General features: G+C 39.5%; 1 pseudogene; it reads left to right on the top strand.

The window, feature by feature from the left end:
* Positions 1-5945: 5945 nt before the first annotated feature.
* On the top strand, positions 5946-6497 carry LOC114494993 (annotated as a pseudogene).
* The last annotated feature ends 919 nt before the right edge of the window (positions 6498-7416 follow it).

Raw genomic sequence — 7416 nt, 5'->3', positions numbered from 1 at the left:
CCCACCAACAGTGCAAAAGGGTTCTTCTTTCTCCACATCCTCACCAGCACTTGTTGTTTGTTGATTTCTAATGATAGCTGTTCCGACAAGTGTAAGGTGGTATTTCATTGTGCTTTTAATTTGCATCACGCTGATGGCTAGTGATGCTGGGCATCCTTTCATATGTCTCTAGGCTCTCTGTGTGTGCTCCTTGGAGAAGTGTCTGTTCAGGTCTTTTGCCCCCTTTTTAATTGGATTGTTTGTCCTCCTGGTATATAAGCACATTCTTATTAATCTAAAGTTGAGCAATTCTATCAATTTCATTTGTGTTTTACCTGTTACATTTAAGTAAAGATAAATTTAATACTTTTTATTTGTATAAAGCATTTATAATAAGATCGTATTTTTATAGAATTGCCAAATAACTACATACACACTTGGATACACAGAGAGAAAGATGATGACTAAGGATGTCTGCCAAATGCTAGCGATGATTATTTCTGGCTAGTTGAAAGGGGATGTTTGGCTTGCATTTGTTTTCTACTTCTTCTTTAACTTTTTTGTAGTACTTAAATTTTTGTCATAAGCATGAGTCAGTTTGACACACCCAATACTTATTAAATGGGTCCATGCACCCTGAACTATCACAGGATATGGTTGGGGAGAAGAAAGTTTACCAGGAGCCCATTGATCATGGGTCTCAAACTTGCGAAGATCAAAAACTTAGCCTTTTAAAAATTCTCTCTAAATGAAGACACCCACACTTTAACTGAGATATACTGACAAAATTAAACATTTAAAATACAGCACTTTTTAAAAAAAAATTATACCTGGAGCCTCAAGATGTCCATGCCTCTTTTCCACCTTGAGAAGCCCTGCATACATTCTTCAAAGTTAAGAAATGCAGACTTAACACCATGGGAAGGATGGCATCTAGCGAAGGAATTCTAAAGGCACCCTCTCCTTCCTAAATTGTGCCCAGTTTAAAACTTTCTACCAGGCAAATACTATGCAACCCTGGCAGTGCCAATACACTTGCAAAGACTGAGGGAAAGGCAACTCATCTTCGCTCACTATTTCTGGAACCAGTCCTGGTTAGCCAACACACAGCTATCTTTGGGTTATGATGCTTATAGCTGATAACGTGTTTAGTTTGGGCTTGACTTGGGTTTGCCTTTGCTCTGATCTGATAACTTGATTCTTAATCTTACTAAATACTTATCTTTAGCAAGAACTCACTGCTTTTCTTACAGCTACGTTTCTGATTAGATCATCTACTTATTTTGGGCAACCTGAAAGGACACCATGCCTATGGGTTTCAGGTCCTTCCTCTTCCTTACTTTACTGCTTCTTAACCCCTGCTGGCTGTAATAGCATGATGCTGGACAAAGTGGATCGAGAACATAGTGTAACTAATTTGCTCATAGAAGCTTCTGTGGCAACAAAGGTGAAAATGATTGGTAAGAATGTTGAGAACATTTGGCCAGATCAACATCCAGGATGATCAAATTGAGCTTCTAATGGGAAAACAGGCCTGGGACTCATGACTTCTCACTGCTCCTGAGGTGTGATAGAAACAGTCTTGACCCTGGAGTCAGAAGACCTGCAAGAAATCCTAAAGTGAGTTCTTCAAGTAAGATGAAAGGACACTGGGCAGTAACTCTAATTCTCCCAAAAAAGCAAAGAGCACTAGTGAGGGTAGCTACATAGGTAAATATTAAAAAACAGCATAAATGTATTCTTGTTTGTACTCTTTCTTATATGATTTAAAAGACAATTACATAAAGCAATAATTAAAACTGTTGATGAGTTTATAGTGCAGAAAGTATAATTGCAGGATAACAATAACATAAAAGAAGAGCAAGGGAATGAAGTGGAATTGGAACACTAAAATAAATGGGGAATAAATAAATAAAATTATTTCTAGCTCTGGCAGTTACTAGTTGTATAAATGTGAGCAATTTTTTTGATCCAACTTGAGTACTTTTATCGTATCCTTAAGTAAAATAATATTATTTACAAGGTTTTTGAATGGATGAAGTGTAAACAATGTTCTAGAAACATTTATTTGCACAGGTTATCAATAAATGATAAAAGTGTTTCTCTGAGTGTGAGTGCTTGGTGTTTTATTAGACTACTTTCTCTCCTTTTCTGTTCTTAAGAATTTTTTATAGTAAGTAAAAATTTTAATTCCAACTTTCTTCATTTTATGGTTTTCTTTTCCTTGGTACTTTTTGATGTAAACTATAATTTTATGGCTGAGCATGGAAGAAGAGGAGGTTAACTCTAAATACTAAATAAATTGTCTCCATAAGGATTTTTTTCAAGGGGATACAAATAGTTGAAACATGAATAGGAAGTTCTCGACTCCACTTTGCACAGAGACTTTTCACACAATGTTGAAATGCAAAAATTCAGATTAGGAAAGATGATTCTTTAGCCTTTGTACCCTGCTCCCTGGGATTGCCTCCAATAACCCACTCCTGGTGCTCACGTCCCTGTGTGATTCCTTCCCCTGGAGTGAGCTAGATCTAGTGAGTGGCTTCTAATAAATAGAATACAAAACAAGTGACAGGATGTTGTTTCTGAGGTTAAATTTAAACAGCTGTGACTTCTGTCTCACGGGCACTCTCTCTGTGGCTCTGTGCACTGCTTGTTCTGGTGAAGCAAGCATGCATGTTGTAAACTGCCCTGTCTTGAGATCCCCAAGCAGGAACTGTGGCAAGCCTCTGGCCAACAACCACATGCATCAACTTGGAAATGGATCCCTTTTCCAACTGAGCCTGGAGATGACTGCAGCTCTGCTGACACCTTGCTGGCAGCCTTGTGAGAGAACCTAAGCCACAGAACCCAGATAAGCAGCACCAGATTCCTGATGCACAGAAACTGCAAAGTAATGTTGTTTTAAGCTGCTAAATGTTAGGCTAATATTTTATAGAACAAGATACAACTAATGCACCTGTCTCCTGGTAAAAGGATCCAACACACAACATCTTCAAATATGAAGATCTACGAATTTAAAATGTGATAAACCTTTCCAGAAATCCTCTTGCACTCAATGTTCTTGGGTACACTTCTCTTGCACAAAGCATATTTCTAGAGGCATGCAGAGGATTTATACTTATCACCCAGAACATTCTTACAAATTTTAAAGTTAAAATTTGATCAGTAGTTACCTAAGTTTCCTTCTTTGTTTTTCCTGATGACTATTATTGCCCATGATTCTACTGAAATCAGTTTGTTAAAAACAAGAAGAAGGAGGAGGTGCAAGAAGAGAGTGGAGAAGAAAAAGAAAGAGAGAGAAACAACATCAGAAAAGGTCATCAGATTTTCATTAGTCACAAAAGATTTACAAACTGAAGTTTTAAAAAATACTTTGCATGCCAAGAAAAATCATTGAGAAAAAATAATTTCCTACATTGATGTCTATTTCCTAGATGCACATAAAAAATATCAACTCACCTGTTAATTATTTACTGAGTCCCTCTGATAGCTTCAGCACCTTTCTGTGACAGTCCAACAAAGGAGAGGAATCATACAGAAGCTTATAAACTATTTGGGGAGACTGAATTAGCATGTATCCAGCCATGTAGTATGAAAATTAGAGATGTTTATTGAGGAATATAAAAGATACAAGAAACATTGTACATAGGACAATAACGCCCAAGTCCCCTTCAAAGTAGGCACCTCGGGACCTCACACAGTTCTCCCAGTTGGCATCAGCTGCCCTGACTCTCATTGATTGTCTGAAATCTGTTTCCTTTCAAAGGTGATTTTAGTTTTGGGAAAAGCCAAGAATTGCCGGGCGCCAAATCTGGACTATAGTGGGGCTGAGTTACCCGGGTGATTTAATGTTTCACCAAAAAACTGTGCACAACACATGGTGCATGAGCAGTGCATGGTCGTGATGAAGCTACCAATCACAGTTGCCCATAGCTGTAGGCTCTGAATCATCTGAATAGTTTCCATGGGGGAATGTTCAAGGTTAATGCAAAATTCGATGCAGATTCATTGCTCTACTTGCCCAAACATTTTGAATGCAATGGCCACACAGTACACATGCTCACTCAATGGTGTCTACCATCCCCACTGACTAGTAGAGTGAAGTCATCATTGTTCACACATGCCACCAGCCCACCCTCCTTGGCTGCCAGGTTACATCAATGTAATGCAAACAATTCTCTTATATTAATGATCATTGGACTTTTTCCAGATGGACCTCATATACAAAGGTAGAGAGCCATCAATTAAATGGCTCATAGATAAAAGAGAAAATTCAATAGTTCAAAAAAGGGAAGTTGGGAACTAAAGAAATCTTAGGAAAGTTCATGGAGGAGGAGGACTTGAGATGGAACAAAAGAAGAATGGAGTTTGTTCTTGCTGTTGAGAGTAAGGACAAAAATCACTGTAAAGTCAAGGCGACAAGGTTGAGCATAGTAGGTCTCTGTGGTGAAAAGAAGCAAAAAGTAAGACACAATGAAATGACAGAATGATTAACAACAAAGACCACATATGGAGGTATACCTCAAAGGCAGGTTAAAGATGCAGAATGTTCCCAGTCCAATGCTATGTATCTGATTACTATAATAATATTAATCACTCACTTTGTGCCTACTACATGCCAAGCACTATGTTAGGTGCCTTGAATATATTCTCTCATTTAATCATTATAAATACAGCTCTCCTTTCATGCCCTTTACAAACAAGAACACTGTGGGGCTCAGAGAAATAAATAACTCACCTGAGATCACACGCTAATATGTGGCTGAGCTAGAATTCAAGTCCAGGTCTGGCTGACACCAAAGCCTAAGCTCCTGGCCATGATACCATCCTGATGTCAAGTACAGAAAACAGTCAATGAAATTAATTCTGAAACTATTCTGTAAACCTTCATAGGTATGTGCTGATATTCACCCGAGTGTCCCACCTAATGGTTAGTGAGCACAGATCAAACACCAGAATGCTACAGTGTAGGAGGGATTGCTAGTCTTGGCCACACTACTATCCAGTTGTAGGACTCACAAAGCTACTGATGCTTGGTTCTTCTGCATGTCTTTAAGGTCATGGTCACCTCTAAACAATATGTGTGCTATTTGTTTTGCATTCAGAAGATTTACTTCTTGTGACTACTCCAAAAATATCCTGACACAATGGTGGATTGTATAGATTTAAAACATGTTTTTGTTGTTTTGTTTTTATTTCTGTAGCTCTGAGCTACTGATCCTACAACCTACTAAATATGCTGTTGTTCTCCTTGGATGTAGCAACAAATGCAAGTAGGAATTGCTTTTAAAATGTCATCAGTTATCACTTATACCATGCCGCTCGCTTTGGGCCCAAGAGGAGCAATACCTCAAGGCAAAATGATGGCTCTAACTTAATTTTGCAAAGAAGATAAATGACAAAAGAATAGGTAATTCTTAATAAGCTGGGAAAGATTTGTTTTGATTACTCCTAATTCAACTTCCAAACCTCCCCTGATGGTGTCAAAACATTTCTATGAAGAGAAAATAGCTCAGTCACTCCAGAGACTTCAATGTTATTTTATTCCAAATAAAAAATATTTCCTTAGCTTGTATGCTATAATTGGACATATTTTTATGTTAGGTTGTTGCTTGTTTCTGTTTTGCTGTTTTTCCTATCTGGCTTAGATAATCTTCTAGATTTAGATAATCTTCTAAGCAATATCCCCAAAACTGCAGTGTTGTGTTTAACCTATTTCTATGGCAAAGTGAACTGCTTTCCTCCACACTTTAAATGGAAATCTCTTCTTACTGTTCTCATCTACCATATTTGTTTCTGGGATGTTATTCCTCACAGAAGTTCTTTCTTATTATAGAATATGAGAAACATAAACAGCTTGGACCTTCTAATGTAGCATGATGAAATGTTCTAGAGTAAATGTGGTTAGGTTACAGCTATGTGTTATACACATCAACACACATATTATAAGAATCTGTGGTCTGAGATGGTAAGTGTCTGCCTTGAGCTTGTGGGTGGTGGCTGGAAGATGGCCAAACAAGGTGGCCCCACACCTTGTGCCTGGCCTTTCATCCACAGGGGCATCTCAGAGCTCCAGGGAGGGTAGAACACAAATGGCATGGGCCTCCAGACTTGGACCAAGGAAACTCAGATAGAGGTGGAGAAGACACTGAAGCGACTTCAGAGCCAGAAGGAAGTGCAGGGGATCATCATGGTGAACACAGAAGTCATTCCTATCAAGAGCACCATGGAAATCCCATCATCACACAGTGTGCCAACCTCATGCACAACTTCATCTTGAAGGCCCAGAGCATGGTACTGTGAAATTGCCCCCCTGGAATGACCTCACCTTCCCCCGAATTTGCTCCAAGAAAAATGAAATTATGGTTGCACCAAATAAAGATGACTTCCTGATTGTGATTCAGAATCCAACTTAATAAACCACTCTGTTGGCTCCATGGGTCATTCCTTCATTTAATGCCCCCCAACAATAATGGTGTTAACTGTGTCAACCAACTGGCAAGTGGAAATCACCTTGAAGCTCATGCAGATCAATCCAGTGACCACGGTGGGCTGCAGCTCCAGCCCATCCCACCAAAACCATTCCCCCAGCGGTCCCTGAGTTCCCAGGAGGGCCCTCCTTCCTCCAGTTTTGGAGCAAGAGCTTGTGAGACCCTGCTTCCTTCTGACCTCCAGTTCACTCTGTTGCCCTTGGAAAAGGCTGTTTTTCTTTAACTAAAAATAACTGAAACTTGAAAAAAAAATCTGGAATGGGGCCTGAATTTTATTCTATTCTAGAAGTTGGAATTTCATTGGAATTTTGAGGAAGACTATTAAATCAGGAATGGAAGGAATGGAGATTTTACCCTACTTTTAAGTTAACCCGGTGAGCCTGCTACAGGTTTATACACATACGCTGACAGAACACACACCCTTTGGGTCAGAGATGAAGACTGTTTATTAATCACGACATAATCAGCAGCCAAAGCAATATTTTGCACTGGTTCCCAAAACCCCAACCCCTACAGGGTGACACAGCGAGGACCAGATGCTACCTGAGTAGGCACTGGGGTATATCACAGGACGTGAAGCTTCAAATTAGGTAAAACCAACTTATATAGAGCTGCTGCTGATCTGCCCATTCCCCTCTCCAGAGATAGAAGGAGGACTTATCTTTCCTCTGGAATGTAAGCAAATCTCTCCAGGGAGAGGAGAAGGATTTTACTATTCTGAACTGTGTCTGCGGAAAGAGGCATTTCAAAGCTTTATTTCTAGCATCCAAGGTCATTGGCTCTTCAACCCATCTCTGAACGATAGTCCAAAAAGTGTAAGGATGCCATGGTGAATTGCCTTCCAACACAGATAGGACTAGGGGCAAACAGTGCTGCCTCCACAAAGCCATTTACCAGAAACAAAGCCCCAAGTCTCAGGCCACCCTCCCAGAACAGCCCACAC

Source organism: Phyllostomus discolor, chromosome 4 (genome assembly GCF_004126475.2).
Source record: "Phyllostomus discolor isolate MPI-MPIP mPhyDis1 chromosome 4, mPhyDis1.pri.v3, whole genome shotgun sequence".
Taxonomy (NCBI): Eukaryota; Metazoa; Chordata; class Mammalia; order Chiroptera; family Phyllostomidae; genus Phyllostomus; species Phyllostomus discolor.
This window is presented reverse-complemented; position numbering and strand designations above follow the sequence as displayed.